General features: G+C 40.6%; 1 protein-coding gene across 5 annotated transcripts in view; it reads left to right on the top strand.

Annotated features, from left to right (window-relative positions):
• The first annotated feature begins 21,355 nt into the window (after nt 1–21,355).
• The window catches only part of map4l (microtubule associated protein 4 like), an 83,743-nt gene continuing 78,217 nt past the window's right edge, over nt 21,356–26,881 (top strand). For 3 of the 5 annotated variants that reach the window (XM_035635025.2, XM_035635023.2, XM_035635021.2), the window contains exon 1: nt 21,357–21,497. The gene's annotated coding sequence lies outside the window, so the exon portion shown is untranslated. Of the gene's footprint in view, nt 21,498–26,881 lie in introns of all 5 variants that reach the window. The other 2 variants (XM_035635026.2, XM_035635024.2) reach the window with 1 other exon arrangement.

Raw genomic sequence — 26,881 nt, 5'->3', positions numbered from 1 at the left:
CCCCAGTCTGAGGTCCAGAGCGCTCTGGAGTAGGTTTTCATCAAGGATGTCTCTGTACATTGCTGCATTCATCTTTCCCTCGATTCTGACTAGTCTCCCAGTTCCTGCCGCTGAAAACCATCCCCATAGCATGATGCTGCCACCACCATGGTTCCCTGTAGGAATGGTATTGGCCAGGTGATGAACGGTGCCCGGTTTCCTCCAGACATGACGCTTGGCATTCAGGCCAAGGAGTTGAATCTTTGGTTCATCACACCAGAAAATTTTGTTTCTCATGGTCTGAGAGTCCTTCATGTGCCTTTTGGCAAACTCCAGACGGGCTGTCATGTGCCTTTTACTGAGGAGTGGCTTCCGTCTGGCCACTCTACCATACAGGCCTGATTGGTGGAGTGCTTTAGAGATGGTTGTCCTTCTGGAATGTTCTTCTCTCTCTACAGAGGAACGCTGGAGCTCTGTCAGAGTCACCATCGGGTTCTTGGTCATCTCCCTGACTAAGGCCCTTCTCCCCCGATCGCTCAGTTTGTCGGGGCGGCCAGCTCTAGGAAGGGTCCTGGTGCTTACAAACTTCTTCCATTTACAGATGATGGAGGCCACTGTGCTCATTGGGACCTTCAATGCTGCAGAAATTGGCTAAGGCTGTGAATACTTATGTACATGTTATATTTTCGTTCTTTATTTTTGAATAAATTTGCAAAAATTTCAAACAAACGTTTTTCACTTTGTCATTATGTAGGTTGGGTATGTGGGTATAGGGCTGCACGGTGGTGTAGTGGTTAGCACTTTCGCCTCACAGCAAGAAGGTTCTGGGTTCGAATTCCGGTTCAAACCAACCAGGGCCTTTCTGTGTGGAGTTTTCCTGTTCTCACCGTGTATGCGTGGGTTCTCTCCGGGTTCTCCGGCTTCCTCCCACAGTCCAAAGACATGCAGAATGGGGTTGGGTTAATTGGAGACTTAATTGACCGTAGGTGTGAATGTGAGAGTGAATGGTTGTATGTCTCTGTATGTGGCCCTGCGATAGGCTGGCGACCTGTCCAGGGTGTACCCCGCCTCTCGCCCAATGTTTGCTGGGATTGGCTCCAGCCCCCCCGTGACCCTTAAATGGATGGATGGATAATGGGGTATTGTGTGTAGAATTTTGAGGAAAAAAATGTATTTAATCCATTTTGGAATAAGGCTGTAACAAAATGTGATAAAACATGAAGCTATTCTGTATCTTTAAGGATGACATAAATACTTTGCTTTCTCCAAATCGTGACAAAAATGTCTCAGATCAAGTTGTGTGGCCTAAGGGAAAAGAAATTGTACTGAAAAAAGAAAAAGAGGATGATGGGTAATGGTGATGAGCTTGACTCCAACTGGCAGACATATTGTGCTGAGGCTGGCACAGCAGCTATCGATGTCACTCAGCTAGCGCAAGGTCCTGGCTTCAAATCAACTCTGAGTCTGTTAAATTTTGTGGGGTTTATTTTTCAGCGCAAACTGCCCATAATTTTTTATTAACGCTACAATTTTTTTAAAAACTTTTTTTCACAGACCTGCCTGACCCTGAGTATTTAGAACAGCAAGTGTGAGAGGTTTTATGAATCTAATCAGTGAATTGTAAATGGTAGTTTAACTCTAATAATAACCTCTTTCACACCAAAATTACCATGTACACCTGGGTTTTTTAAACGAGGGTCGACCCGCGTTTAATCGCCATTTGGCCCCTTTCACACTGCGAGCAGACCAGGGTCTGATGATCGTGTTAGGACAGTTGGCGGCCATAGATGGCGGCAGAGAGCGGCGCACGCCTTAAAACAAAGAAGAAGAACAGTGTTGTAAACAACAGAAAGCAAGGTAGCCAGTGAACCGGTGGTCAACGCTACCTTATATCTTGTACTTGTCATTATTTCAAAGTTTACAAACTCAGCGCGAGCCTGGCCCTTTAAGCAGTTGACCATATGCATAGCGCAAAATGGGCGGGTTCATCCGGGTGTGACGTTCACATCAATGCTGATCGGAGGTGAAGCCGATTATTACCCGGGTCTATTGCAGGGTCATTTGACCCGGGGCGGAATGCCGATTAAACGTTTTCACACTGCAGAAAACGCTGGGTGTTAGTGGGTTTAAACGGGTTCTTTGGCCAGTGTGAAAGGGGCTAAACATTTAATATTAAAATTTTCTCATAATTAAACCAAAAGTTGAAAGGAGAGTCATCTTTAATTCAGATCGGAAATAAATCATTTCCCATTGTTTCTCACCTTTGCGTGGGACTGGATTAGAAGCTGATCAAAGCAGGAAACTGCTCCCGGTTCTGAACGACCATATACTTTAGGTCACTAGTCCTTGCTTTCAACCCGCAGGAGTGTACCAATTTTGTTGTCTTGGTAACAAAAACAAACATGCAGTTAAGCTTGTGGAATAGTCAGAGTTTTGGTTCGGTTTAGGAACAACTACTACTTGGTTATGTTTGATTTTCTTAAGGGTAGATGACCATTGTTTCAGAGTTACAATTATAAACACAGAGTTAAGGCTGTGGAATGGTGATGGATAAAATATATAATGTTGGCACAGTAAACAAACATCAGTTTCCTATTTAAAAAAAACTAAGTTTTGTTTCTTCGGAAGTGCAGACTAGTGACATCTAGTTACTCAACCAATTATCCACACTACTAATCAATTACTACTATTACTACTAAACTACTATTCTTACATGTGTTAAAAATGTGCAAATAAAAATAAATAATGTAATTACTTATTGGGTGACCATTAGCTCAAAACCCAAAAAGTTTACAACACAAAAACCAACAACTTTTAACATTACTTACAGTAAGTGATCAACAAAAATATTGAATTTTTCTGATAATCAGCTAATGAAATAACTGGCGACTTATTGAATCGGACTACATGCTGCTGTGTGTAATCGGTGCAAATGGGGGCCCAATAGTTTTTGCCCATGGACCCCACAGCAGGTTAATCAAGCCATGCAGACATCTCCAGTCCACTTTGCCCTAATCCAGGCCCTTCACAGTGTTTGAGGGTTCAGGACAAATACATGTTACAGACGGCATCTGCTGATCCATTCAAATGCACAGAGACAGCTGCCAAATCAGCTTGCTGGCTATTTAACATCCATGCAGCAAGAACTGAACCTAAATGTGCACTTTGTCTTTTGTTGAGATCATGTGTGACCACAGTGTTCACAGCGCAGTTTAATGCATTACACTCCTGTTTTTGCTGCGTGTGTTACTGATGAACGATGGTTGATCAACAGCTGAGAAATACATTTGTCTGCTGAAATTATCAATATACCTTGTGTTATGTTCAAAAAGTTATTATTACATTTTTGACGGGCACAATTGCAGGAGATTGGAGAAATGGTGTGGCTGCCTTAATACCCATTAGATTAAAAATAAAGCCCATGAGTTAAGATGGTCTGAGGGCTCAGGATAACATTGACACACGGCACACACCTGCTCCTTTATGAGAATGGTCGAGTAATTTAGCTGTCAACCTGTTAGTGAGAGCACTGGTCAAACAATCAGTCACAAGACATATTACAGGATTAGATAAGGTTGGCACTGATCAGATGGAGCAAAAATACTTATAGCCTGTAACATCTAATATTGTAGAACAAAACAAACATTTGTATGACTGTTGGTGGGAACATCTGTCCAAACAATATCTAATAACAAAAGTTCAGTGGCTTCTTCTTCCTACCTTTTGAACTGCACAGTGTGGCAAAGTTTATTCGTCATGACGTCAGGGTTCGTGAGCAGTGGCAGTGTTTGTCCGTGGGCTTGGTTTCCCCCCTTAGCCAAAAACAATCTCAGCATCCTACAAACACACAGTTGTTTGTGGTGTAAAGCCGCAGGAGTTGCCTTGGGTTTGACCACAATATTTACAGGAGGCTTATCTCACTGCTTGACAGTGTCATGGTATGTGTCACTCACCATACATGTGTGTTTGTGCATTGGCGTGGGCGTGGTGAGCATCTCCTTGTAAAATAATATATATATAAATAATGTGTAGTATTGTAGTAGTTATGAACAAATACAAACAAAAGAAAAGTACAAAAGAAACATCTTTTTCACTGTATTTCTACTCAGGTTTCAATTTTTTTCAGAATTAAGGTGAGAATTTGTATCTTGTGTTGAACCGAAAGCTCCGTAGTGAACGGTTCAATACAAATACGTGTATGTTACACCCCTAATATATATATATATATTGAAGAGTATTACTATTGATGCAGTAAATCTTGCCAATCAAGCTTGTTTACTTTTTCTTAAATAGGATTTCTCTCCCCTCAGCTCTTAAAAAATGATATCACAACAATCGTCATGAACCTACTTCTGTCTTTCTCAAACATCACTCTCCATCCCAATCAGTTCTCTAGAGAAGAAACACTTAGCAGCTGTAGCGTCAGTCTGATTTAACACATCACTACCTTGGTCATATATCACTTCCTGAGTTCAGACAATGAGTTCTACGTTATTTTGGTGATAAATAAAAATAATTTGATACATTATTCTTTTGTACTTATTCACTCACATGTCAGTGCAGATGCAAATAGTGCATGGCAGCAAAATAAGGTTAGCATGTGAGGATATATTGTGCATTGATATTATGCAGACATTATTAGGCAAAATATAACAACACTTTGTTACAACAAATTTCAAGTAAAACTCAACGCCATAGAGTTTTTGTCAACTCGTCTTGTGGCCACAGCTTCAAAGTTCTGTCTGTCAGTCACTTGACTAACGCAGCTAAAAGCAATGTCCAAACTCACTGAAAGCCGGTTGTTGGTGCTGACAGACAGACTTTCATTCCATTTCTGTGTTACTGTTATGAATCACAGTGTACTTCAAACAAGACACAGGCAGGGATTGATCTTCTGCATGTTACCATGTGATACTGACCCTTTATAAGAATGTGGAGCTACTCTGTTAGCTAGAAATTACGGTTATATACAACTAAACTGCATTTGTAGACTGATGTCATGAGGATGTGATGTTAATATGTTGCAGAACAATATCAGCTTGTAATGACAACAGTGTGAACACCAGAACCCCCGACCACCTCTTGGTGACTGTTAATCTATATAATGCTTTGTTTATTAAATGTCTCTGTGTAAATATAATTATAAGATATAATATAACATATTTTTTGTATAGACATAATTTCAAGGAAACATACAGAACAGTATCCAGCCAGGTAATCCTTGAGGCCCCTATCATAATGGAAATTATCTCTTTGTATCTTATAGGCTACAATTTATTCTCCGTCAAGTGTCTTACACATATGTAGGGTGTATAATAGCTTGTCATTTACACAGCCTATAAACATCACTTTTCTGTACCAGGTAACTGTTTTAAAAGTGAGAAAATGTAACAATCTGAGGTATAGCAATGTACTTGGTCTTTACGCTTTAAATGTGGTCATCTAGATTCGTGATTTTCCAACCTTTTTGGTTGGGAATCACTTGTATCAACTTGTCACAGGTTGCATAGTATATTTTTAGGAGTTTAAAACTATCAAGTATTCAATAAAATACAAACACATTAAAGATCTGAAAGAAACAACGGTGTGAAAAATGTGAACATAATTTTGAGTGTAATTGTAAGTGTTACTGATTCTATGGGTGCGTTTCTTACACTTAATCCATCATTCCCAGCTCCCGAAGCCAAACCCCAACCCTCTCCCATCAAGCTACAATCAACCAAAGTCAAGTTGCAAGAAAGTCTCTATTGTTCACTGACTCCTGGTCTGTGTTTGTGTCCTAAATTCAACTATTATAACAGTGATAGTAATGATTAAATTCAAGGTCCACTCACTAAGTCTTTGTGGTGCTTCATTTATGTTTTTTTGTTTTACCTATGTTTTTTCTAAGCAAAACAAAAGGTTTGCTCTCTTAGCCTTGAAAAACATACCCCAAATAAAATTTTGGGGTTACAGGAACGTTTTTCCAGCAACTCAAAGTTTTCTAAAGGACCATTGTTTGCCTGCGTTTCCAATGCGGTCTAAAGACCATGGGAGATAAGCCAAATGATCATAGTGACATGCTACAACAACTTGTTCCACTCCAGTTCAGATGAAGCTATGTAAATTAAGCAACATTATAAAAACACTAAACATGGAGGAGATTAAAATTGTTCTGTTGTTGATCGGAAAATACACGAGCAATAGAAACAAAGCATATTCAAAACACCTGAAAAAAAAAACAGGCCACCTGTCCAGGGTGTCCAAAGTGGCAACCTACTGTGACGTTTGTGTCCTACCGTTTTGAAGCACCCATAGACTGTATGGGTGAAGGTACACACATACAGTCTATGGGTGGTACCTTCATTTTACCTCTGGTTCTCGAGTGTCCAACTATTACGAAACACATCTGAATCCATAGCTGCTAAACGCTCCACTAGCTAGTCTCCACCTTTGTCTGCCGTTTCGTGTGAAGCAGAGGGGGTATAGGGAGTTTGTAAGAGCATTTCATTCCTTTGTCATTTTTCTTTTGTAATTGACTGCTGGAGCTGCAGAAAAGATTGATGAGATTGGGGAGACTGAACCAACCAGTGAGGCTGACAACCCTTAAAACAAAACAACCATAATCTCTACAAGTGTCACTATACATTCCACAGGGCAATTTCCCCCAATTGTTAATATAAAAACATTTGAATACTGTAACTTGAATCATCTCTTGATCTCCCAACAGTATCCTGCGACCCTCTGGGATGACCTGACCCCTTGGTTAGAAGCCACAGTTTTTTTCTTCTTCCATACACTAAATCAGATTATACTTGATGGCTACTGATGGATACTTGTAGAAACATGACTTCGGATTTTTCAACTTATCTGAATGAGCACATTTATTCTTTACAGGGCTCTGGATAGCAAATCATGTGTGCAAATACTCCACAAGTGTTTTCATGAACCCAGGTATAATTTAGAATTTAAAAAATCCAAGTGCTCTTCATTTGGTCTTCTCGAAGTCTCCACACCTTAAAACTATAATTATGCGAATTGTATGTTTTTTTGCTTGCAATATTTTTTTGAATAATGAGATGAATGTGAAATTCTTCTGTTTGTCTTCAGCTGTGGATGCCAAGAATCAAAGATGGAGATCAAAGATGGAGATCAAAGCTGTCTGTCAGTCTGCTGACTGACTGTTAAAAACCAAGTACTTTGAATCACTTGTGTTATTAGAGAACTTTCCTCACTTCAGCTGCCGCAGCACGCACAGCAACCAGCCACTGTTTTATCAAGTTATATCATAATCACAACAAACCACTTAGTGTCTAAAAGTGGACTTCAAAGCTAAAAGGGGGGATACTTTTGGCCATGTCTTCCTTCTTTCTTTTTCTGTTTCTTTATTTCTCTCTTAAACCCACCATCTGTACTTTATTCCTTTTTGCAGTTTCCTTCCTCCTCCCTCATTCACTTCTCCCCCCTGACTTACCACTTCACTTTACTCATTTTTCATTCTATCTCTACCTCCATCTCAGTCTCCTGCTCTCGCTGACATGTCTCTGTGTTTCCTGTCTTTTGTGAAACCCTCCTCTCTGTCACATCTTGTTTTCCTCATCCTATCCTGTTTTAATCCAGCTCCCGCCCCCACCCCCTTGTACAGCAGAGTCACGCTATTGGAGGAAACGGATGAATAGTGGCTGCTGAGTGACAGGTTATTCTGGGCCGATAGTGGAGGTAAACACACCGAGGTAATGGAGGTAAACGTCTGGTCGTTTGATTGGGTGGTAGACAAACAATGGACCAGTAGGCTTTTGGCTGTGCAGCAGTAGAGTCTGGAGTCTTTCTGTGTGTCAGAAAACCACACAAGTTATATGAAGCTTGTATCTCACATACTGATCAGATATCACCAATGTCAACAATCACTTTGTTCATACTCCAACCTGACTGTGGGATTTGCATGAGTCATCTGCAACTACATATTCCACATTCCACATAGACTTGCCACCTTCTTATTGCCATGATGAAATATGGTACTGAAAGTTTGCCCACTACAGTATTTTGAACCTAGTGCATGGGAGGGTGCACAAAGCCCTGTCTTGTTTTTCACCCATATCTATCTACTTGAAAATATGTTTATGTGCAACTCATTTTGAACCACAAATATGCTTTGAGGCAAATGTAAAAGACTGGAAAAGAAAATTCTAGTAACATATTCGAAAAATGTTGAGAATTGCATATCTTGCAAGTGTGTCTGTTCACTAGATAGAGTATTAGGATTCAGCTTCTTTGCTATTAGCTCCTTGTCACAATGTGAAAGCTGTTTGATGGAGACCCAAACGTGTGGTAATGTAATTTTGCATTCCAGTCTTCATCCTATTCATAATCCCAGAAGGAATGCTAGCATCGTTAACATTTGTTTCATTGAAAAAACAGAGATTATTCACTCAAACCTCACTATACACAACAAAGTAAGAAACAAAAATGTAAATGATGTCAATTTATTTCCTTGAAAATGAAACTGACACCAATATCCTGTCTCGGTCTGAAGGTGTCGGGCCAATTGGGACACACACACACACACACACACACACACTCAGAAGTGTGTGAGGCCCTGTCAGTCTGGCAGAGTGGAGGACAACTCTGATGAGGGAAAGAGACCTCTTGTTAATTTATTCACACTGTTGGCCAATAAAAATTAAATACTGAAAGTAGTTCTATCTGATCCAAACATGCAACAAGTCTTCATTCCTACACACGAACACACACATACACGCATTTCTGTATATGCGCTAAGGTGAGGTCCAGATTAATTCATGTATCGAAAAAAACTCCCCAGCTCCTTTGCCAGAAACTACATATACGACAAACACCAGGAGCATGGCCTAAATGTCCTCACTTGGCAAAATGGTACTCACTCACAAAGAAGTTTTGACACACACATCTGCTCTCACTGTTGTCAATGATTATAGAGTGATCCTGATGTTGTGAATCATAATAACAGTTTCTCTGAGATAAAGAGAGGTAGAATTCACATTACAACACGTTAATGTCACACATAGACCGGCTACAGAGGACTCACTGACCACCATACTGACACTGGGTATTTCCTCCCTTTGCTTTCAAACAGCCTCCGTGTCATTGATTCCACAAAATGTTGGAAACTGTCTCTTGAGCTTTTGCTCCACGTTGACATGACTGCATCACATAATTTCTGCAGATTTGTCAGCTGCACATTCACGCTGCCAATACCCTGATCTAACACAATCGCAAAGGTTCTACTGGATTCACATCTGGAGACTGGGGAGGTCACCGTCATGTTTATGAAACCAGTGTGAGCCTTTAACTTTGTGAAATGGAGCATTATGCTGCTGGAAGTAGCCATTAGAAAATGATAAACTGTGGCCGTAGAGGGACGAAGAGGGTCATCAACAATACTAAGAGACACTTTGACATTCGCACCATGACAGATTGGTATAAAAGGCCCAAGGTTTGTCATGAAATTTCTTCCCACAACATCACCAGCAGCAGCCTGGACTACTGACACAAAGCAGGTTGCATCCATGCTGTTTACATTCTGAGCTGACCGTGTAACACCAGTTTAATTGTTTAATTTCACTCACTGAAGTAAAATATCACTTAAGTTGATCTTGTGAACATTCGATTTTTTTTAGGTAAAGGAACAAAGGTGCCAGACAGAAATTATGCTGCTGTCACATCTTAAATTTAAACAACCCGACAAGCCCTTGGTTTATAGGTTAAAGGATATGAGGTTGAATGGTGGTTACTTAGGGGAAGTAAGGAGAGACCTCTGGACCCTCTTTGAGTGTTTATATAGTGGTGGTAGGATATCCTGCTACATGATGAAATCATTACAGACTCTCTCTCTCTTTCTTTGTGTGTGTGTGTGTGTGTGTGTGTGTGTGTGCGCGCGTGCTTGCGCCAAGGGTCAGAGGGTCAGAGCCCTTTGTTGAAACGAACTAAAGTGAGCTGAGCTGTACTGTGCAGATTTTGACAAAAATGAAACTAAAAGGAATGGAAAGCATCAGATGGACGATGTATACCCTGTACACATGCTGTATATACCCTCACTTTTTATATTGTAATAATGCCAGATCAGAATGACATAGAGTTGATATGATGATGTGAGAGTTCATATAAACATATGATGACGAAAAAACATTTTCTGACTTCATTATGAACATGATGATGACATTCCTACCATATGATCATTGATTATTTTGATCTATATACGCTTAACCCTGTAAAGCCCAAATATAGAAGAAAATGAGCAAAAAAAAAAAATTCACCTTTCACCTCTGGTGCAGAAATTAAAGGGTTTTTGAATTTTCTACATTCAAGTAAGTTTTTAGGGTAACGTTGTAATTTTGCAACGCTGGGTCTCAGTGGTAGCAGGAGTTCTGTTTTTGCACTCACAGTCTGAATGAATTCACAGAACTACTAGGGGATTATTCACAGGCTTGTTTGATCATGTAGCCCCATAACAACATATATCATGAATAAACATTGCACAACAGTCATATTTTTTATGAATCATAATTTTTTCATAAAAAATTGTGGGGGGGGGGGGGGGGAAATTACAGAATTTTCTAAAAATATTTACAAAACTTAATGAACTGAATGAAAGCCTTGACATAGACCAAGTGTTCCACCATGTTCATTTGCAGTGACAGTCCCAAAGACAGTTCTTCTCCTTTATTCACGGACATTGCACTTGCTGCAGTGTTGGTGAATCCTTCATCCCAGTGTCTGCAGCGTCCTCTCTTCATCTTCACAGGGAAATGTGCGATCACGTCCTTGCGTGTATCCACAAAGGTGGTGCACAGAAGTCCTCTTGGCTGCGACCCTACATATGGTGGACTCTGATCACCCGAGCAAGGTCTCGTCTGAGCAGTCAAAGGGCTCCTTGATGGCACTCTCTGTGGTACTGGGCTCCCATTGCCTGAAGAAGGTCGTCCTCTTTGGTGTGTTGACAGTTGTGTTCACCAGGATGAGAGAGGATGTTAGTTGTGCCTGGAACAGTCTCCTGTTCAGTATCTCTTTCCTAGGAATGTTGAGAGCTTTGCAGTCCTACTTGTAGAGGAGCCAGATGTAAACCACGATGGGGAGGATAGTGCGCCAGAAGATGAAAATGTACAAGCGCCGCAATGTCATGGGGAAATTATATTTGACTGCAAATTAGTCGCAAAAAATCAACATCTCCCTTGTATTTATTGTAGGCACCCACAATGTACGGCCTCTCAACATTAATGTAGTTTTTTTGTGGCTTTGTCCCATCGCTGAATCAACATCACCTGACAATCCAAGTTCAGATTTGGCTCGTACTCCGCTGACACTTCAAAGTGACAGATCATGTCAGAGATTTAAGTTTTTACCACAATTAGAACCCCCATAGGTGTGTCTGGCCTTACATGTATTGTTTAGTTTAGATAAATTTTCCCCTGAAAGGAATCACAGAGTTGTGCTCGTCGGGTACCACTTGCAGCCCATTTGCACCTGTCCCTGAACAAAGCAGCAACCATCCCCTCCAGAACATTTAAAAACCTGTTTCTCCCTAATGCAACAAACAACTATTTGGGCAGACCAGAAAAAAAGCCCAGGATCAGTGAATTACATTATTTAACAGATGCAACTTCAAATTCTGCTACTGAGTTTCAACCAGAAATAATGTATTTCTGTATTAAATTCTGGTCTATATATCTGGAAACAAAACATTTACAGATATATTTTTATCACAGCTAAAAGTGATGTTGCAAAATTACAACCGTGGGCCTTAAAGGGTTAAGGGTGCGTCTATAGTCCTGCAGGTGAAAGAAAAATCTTTTTTTGAATCATGCTTGACATCATTTTCTGACTTCTTTGTGACATCATATAGGATGCGGAATATTTATTTTCTCTGGCCCAAACATTTTGTGAAGATGTGTTGAAAAATGTGTCTTTCATAATTATTGTTCAGCTCCAAAAGTGAATTTTCTGGAGATACCTTCACAATTAAGATACTCACCAAGTTGGGTTAAAATTAATGAGTGAAGTCGTTTTGTGCGCACACACACACACACACACACACACACACACACACACACACACACTGCTTCCTTTTTTTTAATCTGTAATCAATAAGCTAACACTTATGAAACAAAAATATATGGCAATATACAGTATTTGAAAATATAATGTAATATAATAAATAATACATTTCCATATATGGCAAACTAGTACTTATATTTTTCAATATACTGCAATATATGTTCGGAACATGTATGGCTATATATTGACACATAAAAAAAAATATTGCAATGAAGGTAAAAACTGCATTTCATTTTTACATGTTTTATTGTACATTAGATGGATTTACATAATAATGTGTACTATGTTAGCATCAATCAACTGGTTTGCAAAGATACAAGAATCAGGATGTATTTTGTACATATGTTGTGTTTTAAGATGTTTGTCAAGTGGTTCTCTTGATCACCGAAGTGTTATGTTTCATCAATAAAGTATTTGCTTTACGCACACACAGAACTACTTTGTGTAATAGGCTGAATGTGTTCTTTTTCAACCGTCAGACACACACACACACACACAAAAGAGCTAAGAAAATTATTTCCTGTGTCTGTGTTTTCTTGCATTGAATCGCTGAGATGCTTTGAAGTCAGTGGTATAATGCTCTGTCTTTCTGTCTCTAAAGTGTGTGTGGGTGTAAAGTGCTGTCGGTCAGACAATGGCAAGCACATTCATACATTTCCCTGTCTAGCCTAGGAGGAAATATTACATTTGTCACCCTCCTGTCCGTCTACGTGTGTCTGGGTAGGTCTCCATTTGCCCCCCCGTTGCATAACCCCAATGCAAAGAGTGGAGAGATGCTGAAAAGCAGAGAGCTTCAACATGCCCAACAATGACCCATGCATCACCCAGAGGCTTACTCATACAAACACGGAGTGAAAGAGGAAACCAGAATGAATGGAATGATGAAAGAAAACGAGACTAAGATGCTGTGACGGAAGGAACGTGTGAGTTAGTGAGTCCTGTGTTTTTGAAAGAAACCTATTCTCTGAGAAATGATTTTTCTTTCAAAATGAATACTCACTCCAGAGCCCGACTGAGGTTTTTGTCCCTGAAAAGTGATTGAATAACCAAATACACCTATTTAAGTACAGTAGTATTGTACTTGAAAATAAATAACAATAGCAAAATATGAATAATAAAGGAGTCATTATTTTTTCTTCATTTCAATCCCATTAATCATCTCACAACCCTTATATTTATCCTGTTACTCTTCAGGGGCTCCACCTCTAAGTTGGGAACCAATGAACCTCATGCATATAAATCAAAGGTCTGAGTATTTCATCCCACCACTAAGCGAAAAAGAGAGTAAGTCACTGTATGAATCATGTCAAAAAGGATTTTTTTTTTAATTACACTGTTGACATATAAATAACAGGTGAATGCATTTGTATGAATGTGAGTCAGAATGTGTGACTGAAGTAAATAATGCTAAGCCAGTCTCCTTTTCCTCTGTAGCTTCAGTTTATGAATATTGAATCTGTGCTATAGCATGTTGTTCCCCTGCAGAGGTCAAGCACTTAACATACAATTTATGCAGAAACAATATTGTCTCATGTTATTTTACCAAAATGTTAGTTTAATTATATATATATATATATATATATATATATATATATATATACCAAGTATGAAGAATTTCCCATTCTCATAAATGGAAAATTCCAAGTATCTACACTGATGATTTATTGGGTACTTTAAGAAATGCCTGTCTAAATGTTTTTTATGGGAGTGCATCTGTTTTTGTGCTTACCATGTAATTGCAGTGGCACACATAAAAGTCAGGTTTGTAAATTAATTTGTAAAAGTAATGAGGATCGTGTTGATATGTTTTCTATTTCACCTTGGTACCAGTAATATGCTTTTAATTTTCGCAGTGCTAAATGCAACATTAATCTAATCACAATTACAGCATGATATACAAACAATTGTTAAAGCTTTCATCCCATTTTATCTAACATATAAGCTGTACATAAATATTTTATTCATGACACAATAATTTAATGGTAAGCAGATATATATTTGGCAATAATAATAATGGTTATATTTGTGTACAACTACATTACAGTGAATTATGAAGCATCTATTAAATGTGCTATGTAGTGTGTATAGTGCTTATAAAGTTACCAGGTCATTTAAATATGTGGAGATTGAAAGATCAAAACTATGTTGATGACAAAAAAAAATTTGTCCACTAGATAGTGGTGTATGTCTGTGCTACAGTATGTCTGCCTTGGTTCCCTAAAGAGTTTTCTTCCTAAAAACAATATTTATCACTTGACAAAGTGAAGCATAAAATCTAAATCAAGTAATTTAGATCATCTGCAAATCACTGTCACCCTATGTTGTGATATGTATGGTGAAAAAGAAGTGGATGTTACACTTCAGTAGTTAAACTTTAGCAATTGCATCACAGCTTAATCAATTATTAAATAACTGTTTCATGACAGAAAAATGCACAGGAAAATATCAAATAAATAGACTCATGTTATGACCTAAAAGCACTGCTGTTGGTAAAATACAAATAAACAATATATCTGTAAATGTGTTGTGTTTGACCTTTGGTGGAATGGACTGATGCTACGCTCCGTCGCCAGTAGAGGTCTCTGTAAGACTGTAAACCATGGACGGGAGTGATGAAGTACGAAGTGTGTAACAGGTAGTGTGGTTGAGTGCATCCCACAGATGTAGTAAGATAAATGGATCAGGCGTTGCCACTCTGCTTTGATGCCATTTACCCTATAGTGGCATCTAATATTACGAAGAAAAATCATTATAATAACAAAATATTATAAAAGACACCTATGAAAACTTGATGACAGGACTGCTCCACCTTAAATCCTGATGGTTTATTGGTATTTCTGTTAGGAATTTGGAAATCATGGAGGCTGTATATATGAAAATATATTGTAAATTAAACTAAGCTCTTTTTTCAAACTCATGTGCCATGCAAGCCCTTTTCTTTCAGGTGAGGGGGTGCCATCGTTGAGTTCGGTATCCAATTCTTATAATACACTCATGGTTAAACCAGTAAAGTGGCTTACTAAGCTAAGCCATGTCTGCCATAACTATTAGGCACAATATAAGCAAAATTATGCATATACTTTACTATGAGCTGTTGCTGAACAGTTTGCTCCTCTCCCGTGCCTTACTCTCCAACGCAACAAGCCGATGACGAAGATGAGCAACTTCCCTTCCCCCCTCATGTTAGTCAGTTTGAAGCATTGTGGAATATTTTTGACAGCTAAATGCAATTGATATGCACCAGAGGAGACATATGGTCGGATGCAAGGCAACATGAATCTTTTACTACATTGCCTGGGCCTGCAGGGACAACGGCTGCTCTACACTTAACCAGAACAAGGCATGACATTTGTGAAGGTCATTGGCTGCACTTGAAAAGCACTTTGTTCCTAAAGTCAGCGCAGTGGCATGCAGAACACATTGAGTCATCAGGCACACAACGTGAGGATAAATTTTGCGAACCCACTGTGTGGTACCCAGTATGAGAGAACCCTACGCTGTAGACAAAGGCATCGCCCGATTGTGGACCTCCCTGTGGACCTAACTAAACACTGTGGTGATGAAAACTGCAGCCACTGTGATTGGTCCACAGGATAGCATTGCATTTCCTCCCATCAGAATATTCACCCTCTTTCTCCATCTCTTTTTTTCCCCATGTTATTTGAATAATCTGTTAATCTAACTGAGATTTTCAACAAATCCTAGAAAAAAAGTTGGATTAAAAATTCTCTCAGTATCATGTCACATGAAGCAGTGTGAAAAATATGAGCACCACAGAACGGTGACAGTGTTGTAAAACCACTGAGGGGTACAGGGAGTGTGAATCACGTGTATTAGCTGTATATAAAATATTTTCCCACGTCTTTATACTATGGAGTACTCGTAAACAGTCAAGCAGCCTCCAGTGCATCAAAAACAGATATGACCCTTTGGATTTTTACAAGATAGACAAAGACGTGAGCATCACAGGGGGTTGTGTTGTGCTTTTGTTTCATACATTTATTGTATGTCAGTGAAGGCAGAAGTGTCAGACCCCAGAGGATAAATTGCAAGGGTCAGGTGCAGTATTACCTGCCTCACCCTTCCTCGTCCGTGCCCTGCCATCCTCACTTCCCCACACCCCCAATCTTTACATCCCTCTAACCCAGACACCCCCTGTGCGGCTTTGCCCCAAATCCCCCTTGGAAGCAGAAAACTCTTCCAAATCTCCCAGCCCTCTGCGCCCCCCGCCCCCCTCCACCCACAACCCCTTCAATTCTGCCAGTCATCCACCGCTGACTTTTACATGTTCAAATTTCATGATAGCATTTGGCACCAGCTCAGAAAAAAACAACACAAATGACTTTCTGTCATGATCGCAAGCAGTGATTGAAAAGGGCAGGGATGTGGCGCCATGTCCGTTTTTGCCGCCGCCTGCCTGACATGGAGTGAAAGTGTTGATGTTTGAGTTTTGAACCAGTGGTGTGGCATGGCATATCCAGAGTATTAGTGTGTCAGTCCCTAGGCTAAGCCTCAGCTCTGCAGGGGTTCACTTCTTATTTAGGTCATCAGCCCTCACCCACCAGTTTAAAAAAATCAAACAGAGGAGTGAGGGAGCAATGACTTTAGGGGGTGTGGCTACCCTGTGACGTGGAGAATCAAAGGACAATGTATATCATTTTGTTGGTAAATTGGCAATATCAACCTCATATGCCAGCCAACCAAACCTATGCCACTTAAAGTTTAGAGTATAATTAAACTCCTCCGGATTGTCGCCATATTCAAAAGCACATTTATTCAAAATGGAGGGGTGAGATACTATTATATTGAGAAGTCACGTAACATAATACGATGATACAGGTTTATCCACTGTTTGGTGATCCAGTTTACCAGTTGATTTGTTTTACAGCTCTCATATCCTCATTTCCGTCTATGGCCGGCAGCAGCTTTCAGCTAAAATCAAGTACAACACCAAACAGCAGACAGATACAAATATGAGATGAGCTCCTGAACATGATGTAGCAGTTTGTAGCTACAGAGCCACATATTTCTAAAAACAGAGCAGAAATGAGAGAATATTGGATTCAATGCATACTGTATTTGATGATATTGTTAGTTGAAGTGGTGAAAATAGCTGTTCTCAAATCGATGCGACATCACATTGAGTTGTGTTGTGCCAGTCGTTTGTGTTTAGAAAGATAGGTTTAATGCTGAGTAAAGAATCAGGTATACATGTACATGTGCACAGGTGTACATACACGTCTGTGCATACATACATATATGTATGTATGTATGTATAGGCTTTGTATGCATTTTGTATTTGCTATATGACATACTGTACTATCATATTGATATCAGTCAAAGCTTTTTTTATATGGTCATCCGTCTGTGATGTTTTTCCCATCTTTGAACCAAAGTAATGCTGGAAAAAGGGGGAAACATTTTTTTCTTACATTTTTAACGAGTCGGCAGAGGAGGGATATCTGTAGAGGTCACATTGATTACAAGGATGGTTAAGAAATGATTGGGAGGAATGATACGACGAAAAAGGAGCGAGGGTAGACGGTGTGACAGACTGAGTTTGAGTTAGACAGGAACAGAGATGCTGATGACAGGGAGAGAGAAAGACGGGGAGAGATGATGGTGGCACAAGGTTATGTAACACTGTGCAAAGAAGAAGAAGGAGGGGGCGGAGGAGAGAACAGGAGGGCGATGGGAGGATAAATGGAGGAGAGGACAGCCTAGAAACCAGCCCGGACTCCTCCTCTGCATGAACCTGCTGATGATAATGGCATCGCAGCCACGCCCTCTGAGTCATCGAGCGCTGCTGCTGCTGCTGCAGGGACGCAGCTTACAAATGAATGAAAATGTCCTGACTTATACTTACTTTCATCTCATCAGCTCAAAGGGCTGATTTGAATAGTTTTTTAAACTTTATTTTACCTGAAACTCACATTAGACTCCCCTCAAGGCGGACCTGCTGTGGCGCCCAGGTGAAGAAGAGATCGAGATCTTAACTAAAAATGAAATGACAATCAACGCTGAAGATGAAATTGTGTTGATGACGACAACAGAAAATGAGCTGACCACGCCTCCATTCAAACAAAAAATAATGTTTCCCCTTTTTTCCAGCATTACTTTGGTTCAAAGATGGGAAAAACATCACAGACGATTGACTATATAAAAAAAGCTTTGACTGATATCAATATGATAATACAGTATGTCATATAGCAAATACAAAATGCATACAAAGCCAATACGTACATACATACATATATGTATGCACAGACGTGTATGTACACCTGTGCACATGTACATGTATACCTGATTCTTTACTAAGCATTAAACCTATCTTTCTAAACACAAGCGCATTACAATATTAACACAGCACGAACCCATACTTTTATATTAACAGTAGACAGTGCAAAAGGCGTTGCTCTGAGTGATGGACCCACAGATAATTATCACCAACTCTGCAGCTCCCATCGGCTCTAGGGAGCATTTCATCATATATAGTTTAGTGTCACTCTCTCCTCTGGTGAGACAACCCTGTTTTTCAGGTTTCAGAGTTGGCTTGACGCCATCTTTTCCATTTGGAGCCGGGAGCGCTGCCTTGGGAATATGTCTATGTTTCCTCAGAGCAAAGAAAAGACAAACTTTCTGAAAATGCCAAGCTGCAAACGGTGGTTCACAGACAACTAGGTGAAGTTGCGGTGGTTTGCCACTTGATTTCATCCAGTTTTTTATGGCATCAAATAGCTAATTAAAGCCAGAACTTAAGCAACGCTGCAGCGACGATGCCCATGCAAAATAGTGTCAGCAATCTGTCGGTGAAACATTTAGACGTGGGAGAGGCAAACAATGTCATTATAACGGATGACAACCTGCAAAGAAAAACACCACCACCAAAAAAACAAAACAGTAGAAGCTGGATGCTGACTATGTGTGATGACATTGGGGCACCATCCAAATCTCCATCACAACTCGCCTGTGACACTGGTGGAGAATATAGACTCTTATGCAGAAAACAAACAGGAGACCAAGGTTGGAGATAAAGAGACAAAGGCTTACACTTTCCTCCCAGTCCAATCAATCATACGAGAGAAGTCAGTCGAAGACAGGCAACCAGAAACAGGCAAGAGGCAGACAGAAGCTGGAATGGATGTGTGAGGGAAACAAGACAATCTGGCATAGAACAATGGAATGAGCAGACTACAGAAAGGCGGTACATGCAGGTACAGGAAGTAAATCTATCGGGAACGGGGGAACTGAAAAGACAGGAAATGTTGGTATTTACAAAATAAAACAGGAGCTGGAAAAATGTGCACATCTTAACAGGATGTTTCATTGCCATGTAGGTTCAGCATGTAGATTGGAGCCTGGAGGTTGCTCTTGTTTCCCATAGCGAAAGGATATGATGAAAATGGTAGCTGGCCAGAGAAAGCCTTAAAAGGACAAGTGGTATAGCTAATGGGTGGATGGATTATCCACATGCTACTGTATGTTACAACCTGATCATAATGATATTATACTGTTGCAATCTGAAGGAAGTTTTATTCGGTAAAATTCGTGAGTGGAATCGATGGAACAGTTTTTTGCAGTGTCGGCGATACTTCTTCCATCTTTGAGCTGGAAAAGATGAATGTTTTAATTATATCAAAAAAAGGACATCTGCCATTTTGGTGTGTGCCTTTGTTTGCTGTGTTTTTGTGCTTGTGTGTACACAGTTTGTGATATTTGAGAGATTACAAAAACCCCCACCAAATCAAATGGGAGCCATAATCCCCGATAATCCTAGAGAAACCTCTGCCTCTCCAACAGCCAGTCAGTCATCTAGCTAGCTTTATCAGACAGCGTCTTTGACAGTCATCCAGTCAGTCAGGTAACCAGCGCGTCTGTCATTCATTTTAATGTTTTTATTCCCTCGGACGCAAAATGAAACTACTAGAAGAAGGTCAACAATGTACAACCATAAATTCAATAGACGAGAAAATGCATTCACACAATTTCCAGTATTGCAAATTTTCTAGAAAAAAGTTTATTTAAAGGGCATTTAAAAGAACACAAAACTGTTTGTAATTAGGTACGACTATTAACAAATGAAGACATCCCTTGTGTGCACTGGCTCTTCTATATCATCAATCTTTCTTGAATCTTAGTGTTGAATCTTGAATCTAAGTCTTCTGATTTAGTTTTAGTATATGATGTTGAAATTGGCACTCAGTGGAGTGCATACCTCCTCCAAGGCCAAACAATGCTTTCTAGATTATTATGTTTATCTGCACCAAACTGTTCAGACTCGTCTCCATCCCCAAATTATGTCCGAAAAAATATGTCCGATTTTTTTATACCAAGTCCAACCTTTATTTCCTAAGAAATTAATTAATATGTCAAAAAAGGTGATCCTAATTGGATCCACACCTAAATGTAATGGATTCTTCCCTGGCTCTTACCCCATCTGGATGCAAATTGGTTCATCAGATTTGCATAATCCTGTTGACCAATAAACAGACAGGTGAAAACATAATCTTGTCGGCAGAGGTAATAAATACCAAGTTGCTCTTATGATGAGGGATGGCAGGTTATTGATGAATGTTGAAGTACCTTTGCCAGGGTGGGTGTTTTTGCCCCTGTCCATTCGTTTGTTTGTTGGTTAGTTGGTTTATTTGATTGTCAGCAGAATTAAACAAAAACTACTTAATGGATTTCCAAGAAACTTGGGAAGGATGGGACATATGGACCAAGATCCAGCAATTTTTTGAAATTACTTTCTTTAACATGTCTTTTTTTTACATTTTCACCAATTTCACAGAGAATAATGCAAAAAAAATTGGTATATTTTACATGTATGAACACATACATGTAAAGTGTGATGTACACCCACCCCCTGATATTTCGAGTACTGATATCTGTGTGTGTGTAGTTTTGCGTGACTTGGTGGAGTCATGAGAGAGTTATGTTTTCAATTACAATTTACTATTGTTTGCTATTTTATAATTTGTATATGTTTCTGTTACTGTGCTAACTTGTGTTGAAGTGATTTGTTCTTGTAAAGTCTTGGGTTCCATGTTGGAAATACATTTCCTCATCTGAGGAATGCCATGATTTTTCAAATCCCAAAAACAAATCAATTCAAAGCTCTCATTTTGTATCTGGTTTTCATTTTTTTCCTTTTTTTTTATTTTTTACGGCAGCACGTGAAGGCATCATCCAGCTGTCTGCTGCAGATTCAGGGATTCAGACGGAAAATGCCCCTTTTTTTTTTTTGGGTCGCTCCCCGCCTCTGATTGGCTGAGCCGGTTGCTCAGGGGGCGGAACCTGATTCTGAGCGCTGGCACCAGTCTGCTTGGTGAGGAGCGAAAGGTGGAGGCATTTTTTTCACCATCACACACTCTGACTGTCACACACACACACACACACACACAGTTCTATATCATCTCCCAGCGAGAGGAACGGGACGCAGACTAACGGTCAGTAGACTTTCTTTCCGATCTTTCGGCTGTCATCGCGCGATTATCGCTTTCCTAGCGGTATCCTCGCGCTGCGCCATCATCTCCTGCGATTATGAATGAATGATGGAATTCATGTGATATTTATTGTGTTGTCTAGGCCCCGTGCTGCACGGACGTGGGCCCTCTGCATTTAGCCTCTTACATGGCGCATCGTTGTGCACGGTGTTGCCCATCACAAGGATAGAGGATAGTGGGCGTGTGAGGGGGGGGGGGGGGTCTGTGTCTCATGCAGAGGTCCGCGGATTCGTGTCTCTTTGTTAAGGGGGTGCCGCAGTCGGGATGGTACGCCTCTCCTGCTGAACACACTCACTGGGACACACAACCTCCCCGTGAGGGTCCTCGACGGGCCCCATGTGCTCCTCGGTGCTCCTCTGTGATCACTGATCACTGTGTAGTGGCCTCCTCATTTCCCCTAATGGCATTGTAAGGTTGAGCGCTTTAAACCTATTACTAATATTCCAATGTCAGGGACCTGCGGTGGCGTCTGACATTTGATTTCGAATGCTGCACTTGTTTCTGTTGTATTAACTGCAGGGGTACATTTTTCAGACGGGTGCAGTTGCATAGGCCTTGAAGGTGATTTAATACAGCCTATAGCCTTTGCCAGATTTATTAAGAGTGCGTTACGTTCTATAGGGACTAAGTCTGCCATTATACAAGAATAACCCCACCCCCCGGCAGCCCACTGTACACACACGTTCACACAACCACAGACGCGCACAGTGCATCCTCTGTCCATGTGTGGATTAGTACGCATTGTTCTCCCAGTGCTCATGTCTTTCCCTGGCTGTGGCAGTGTCTGTCTCAAAATGTTTCAGTCGGCAGTCGGTTTCACGCGTGACATTGCATTTCGCTGTGATGGAGGATGATAAATGCTCCTTTGATTAATAATATAGACCAGCACAGGCATGCTGTCGGTGTATGAAGATCTTTACTTCTCCTGTTTTTTAAATTTCCATTGAAGTAGGGCTGGCGCTAAAGTTTGAGTAAACACTGTAGTATGTGTCCTATATCCGCTTGTCCCTGCGCTTCACCGATGATGCAACCCTGGGATATTTTGGGCCAAGACACATGGCTGCTCGGTTACATAAATCGGACACATTCGGGAGGTCTCTGCCCCAGCAAATAGGTATTTCTTTCAAATTCAACCCGACACGTTCCACATCTCGGGAAAGTTCGTGGGTGCATGAGAGGAACTTGCGAGTAATGTTGTGATGTTTTGTGTCGGTGGGCACAGTTGCATCCTGCAGAGTTGAAGAGGTCACAGTCATCCTTTCTGACACCCCTTGTTTGTGTGTCTTTTCGTGGCGGTTGGATATCTTCTGCTTTTTCATCTCTGCCTATACCTGTTGCCCCTTTGCTGTCAGTCATATGTCACATTGTATTTGATCAAGAGATCCTCTTGAGTTTTAATCTGTATCAAATGGTCTGAAATTAATTCATTAACAGACCATAAACTGTTAAATGACAAGGTTTAAATGTTAAAAGGGTTAATTTTTACTTTCGGAAGTAGAAGGATAAACAATAGACCTGGGTTTCAAGCATCATCATACACCTGCAGCTGTTGTGAACATAGTAAAACAGAATACAACAGACCCTAAGGCAGAAACAGTATCAACCACCGTTTTCCCAAACTGTGACGGGCCACCAAAATCCAATTTGTCTTGCCTTAGTTTTATAATGATCCATTTTTAAAAAATTTTAAATTTCATCATAACATAAAAGATCTCTAACTTAGTGTTTTGTGCTGTTGCTTCATTGCAGAACTGTGTGCAGAACTCTTCGCCCCCCCCTGTGTCCCCCCTCCTCTCTCACTCTCACAGTTTTAGCAGCCATCGGCTGCACCGGGAGAAATCCCGCTGAATCGGTGGCCCAGTTGACTGTCAAAACATCCATACAGTTTTTACCATCCTCGACAAGTAGGCAACTTTGGCATATCACTCCACTTTAGCTGTGTGCATTCCCACGACGGGCATGCAGCCACTCAGGTGCTCATGAGAGTGAACTGTGTATGTTCATAAACAGGCCAGTTAACCTCCTTCCTCAGCAAAGTGGACAGCGGGTCTACTATTTTTTTTTGATTGAGAAACATTATCCACATGCTGGGTGGTTAGTCTGGTGACAACCTGTTAAGTTTAACTGATGGTATTAACCGTCCAACATTTTTGTTGTCTTTTAATGTTTAACAGTTATTGATATAAATCGCGAGACTACAATAGGTCCTGATGTACAGTACGTACAGCCCCCTCAAAACCTTTTAAAAACAGCAAGGCCAATTCCTTTGTTGTTGTTTTTTTTGTACATTGATCAAAAGATGAATTAGAGACAAGATGTCAGAATTTCAGCTTTTATTCTAAATGTGTTAAAAACTTACATTCTGTGACATCAGCCCCAACCTCCACACAGCAGAGGTCAAGATATCCAAATCCGACATTCGAAGAAGACTCCTAGAGCAGAACTATAGAGGTAAGACCCCAAGATGCAAACCACTCAGCAGCAGTAAGTTAGAAGACTGGATTGGAATTTGCAAAGAAGCCAAATAAATGAGCAGCAAAAGATCTGGAACATTTTTTTGTTCTACCAAAGAATGTACTACCAAGGAGATGGAATTGCCAACGTGTGGAGAAAAAGAGGATCTGCTCACGATACAGAGCAAACAAGCTCATCTGTGAAGCTCGGTGGAGGTGGTGTCATGGCTACCTCTGGAAGGGGCTCACTAGTCTGTATGGATGATGTAACTCATGGCGGCAGCAGCAGAATGAATTCCCAAGTCTGCAGAAACATTTTCTCTGCCAATTTACAGAGAAATGCATCCAAACTTCATCATGCAGCAAGACAATGACCCAAAACACTCTGACAACACAACAAAGGGCTTCATCAGGGGGAAAAGTGGAAAGAGCTGAAAGAGGCTGCGGCAAAAGGCTGGAAAAGCATCACAAACTCAGCAGTTATTCAAAGTGAGGATTATTCAGCCAAGTATCCAATGTTATATACTTGAAGACTATTTGTTCTTTTAATTTTGCAAATCAAAAAATGGGGCAGTCTCATACAAAATGGTGTTTGTACGAAAATGCCAGGAAACAAAAGCTGAAATTCTGTCTCATTTTAATGTTAAACCCCCAATGTATTTATCAGTGACCAACAAAAACAGGGGAATTAGCCTCACATATATCATCACTTGTATATAGGAAAAAGAGAAAAATAAGAAAGCCTGCAACTCACTGCTATCTTTATATCTGTTTAATCTTCAAGTTACTCATTGTGTCCAACCAACAGCTCAACACCGAACAATGTGTATATACAGATCCTTTGTTTCACGTACTGTAGTGTCAAATAACTGAAGAACTATATATAGTGGGTGCTCCACACCCTTTGCTCAAACATTTTATTCCTTTCCCCATCATTTGGGACAATTTATGGAGATGCTCCAGCAGGCAGCCAGGTGCTCTCTTTGAAGCTGCTTTCAAAGTCAGTTTTCACTTGAAGATACAGCAAAAAAAACCCAGCAAACTTCATTGAAAGTCAAAAATGTAGGATTATTTGTTTTGAAACAGGGATAACGTGTGCAATTCCCCCCCTGGTCAGGCAGGGGTTTAGGTTGGCCCACTCATCAAACTCCCTTGCCAGCCGACTCATGACCTCCTCCTGGTTCTAGTTTCCTGAAACAACATTTGGTTTATCATGGCATTAGTGTTTGTAGTGAGTTCATCCTCCTTCAATGCCCCAGTAAAGAGTTGAGTCTGTCCTGCTTCTTAGATGCTCCTCAGTGTCTGATTTGTGCCAGGGACCTATATTTAAAAAAAGAATAGCTGCTGTTTAGTCAGAGATGCAAATCCCCCTCAGTTCAATGTATTGAATAAAACACATTTTAATAAATAGATGTGGACATATGGCATACCTCCTCCTTGAGATGTTGAAAGTTGACATGGACAAAGAATTTGTACAGGCATGCAAGATGGGGCCAAACATCCATCTGGAGACAAACCCCTGCCACAAAATCTGTACATTGCACAGAATGTGTAGAGCTCCTTTGTGAACATCTTCTCACCTCTGTCTCCTCTGTCAAGGCACCAAGAACTTTGCTCAGTTGTATCCTCAGGGTCTTGATGATCTTGTGCTGAGATAGCCCGTGTGTGTCCTTCACTTCCTGGACATGTTGTAATTAAACATATCCATCTGTATTAATGGTCGTCGCTGAAGGTGGCCATGTACCTTACATCATCAGATGAGTCTGTGTAGGAAAGGACCAGTCTGAAGGCAGCACAAGCCTCAGCCCCAAACTTTAGGAAGCTTTCTGTAAGTTGCTGCAAAGTCTTATTCACTGGCCCTGAATTAAGTAAAATCATGTTGTGACAAGCATCGTATTCAAAAGACAAAAGAATCTCACATGGGCAAAAACTAATAAACCCATCCTAACACCACTCCTGGGTCTAATGTCAAATATTTCTCTGTTGAACTAACTAACTGCCGGTATGAGGGCGCATGCGCACACACTGAAAGAGAGCGAGCTGTGTTGAGGAGAAGAAGGGGAGAGAGCAGTGAATGAACACACGGTGACCGTGAATGTGTAGAGACTTCAGCTCTCTCTCTCTCTGTTAACAGTCTGTCTCCTAAACGAGGGAATGGTCGCGGTGTTCGTTACCTCACGGTGGCTATGTGAGACATTTTCATACGCAGTGACAGTCGCAAGCGACTCTGATGTGGTGCTGTGTTTGCCAGACGGGGTGTCACTACTTTCACTGACTTGTTGGCCTTACACTCGTAATGTAGCTGCCTGAATGGCCCATGAACTGGAAGGTTGGAGCAGCTACACTGGAATACCCCAATCCCAGGGCATGAGGAGCCAAAGTTGGCAAGATAAAATAGAAAAACGACAGCCTGGTGATGGCAAAGACTACAAGCAGGGAGCTCCATGGATTATCAGCGATGTTCTAATGCATGATTGTTGTGATGATGATGATGCCATGATTTCTGATTCAGGGATTGGTGGGATTACATGCAATTCCTCCCAGATTACCAGCCAAGCACTGCAGGCAGCAAGTCAGGCTAGCGGTCATCCAACCAGATATGGTTAACATTTTTGGTCCATTATCCGGGCAGTGAGCCATCCAGAGGCAGTTATGTACCCAGTCAACCAACCAGCTAGTCACCCAACTGCCCAAGCATTCACTGTATAAGTAATTTTTCACATCAGAACATTTTCTGTGATAATTATCTTTTTCTGCAGAAAGTAGTAAAGTCTGAATGTGCTAGTCGTGTGATTTGCACAGACTGGACAAAGGAAGTGATTTAAGATGTAACATTTAAGGCTGATTATTAAAACTGCATGATTATTAGATTAT

This window comes from Scophthalmus maximus, chromosome 5, assembly GCF_022379125.1.
Source record: "Scophthalmus maximus strain ysfricsl-2021 chromosome 5, ASM2237912v1, whole genome shotgun sequence".
In the NCBI taxonomy this organism is placed as follows: domain Eukaryota; kingdom Metazoa; phylum Chordata; class Actinopteri; order Pleuronectiformes; family Scophthalmidae; genus Scophthalmus; species Scophthalmus maximus.
The sequence above is the reverse complement of the archived record's forward strand: the minus strand, read 5'-3'. Positions and strand labels throughout refer to the sequence as shown.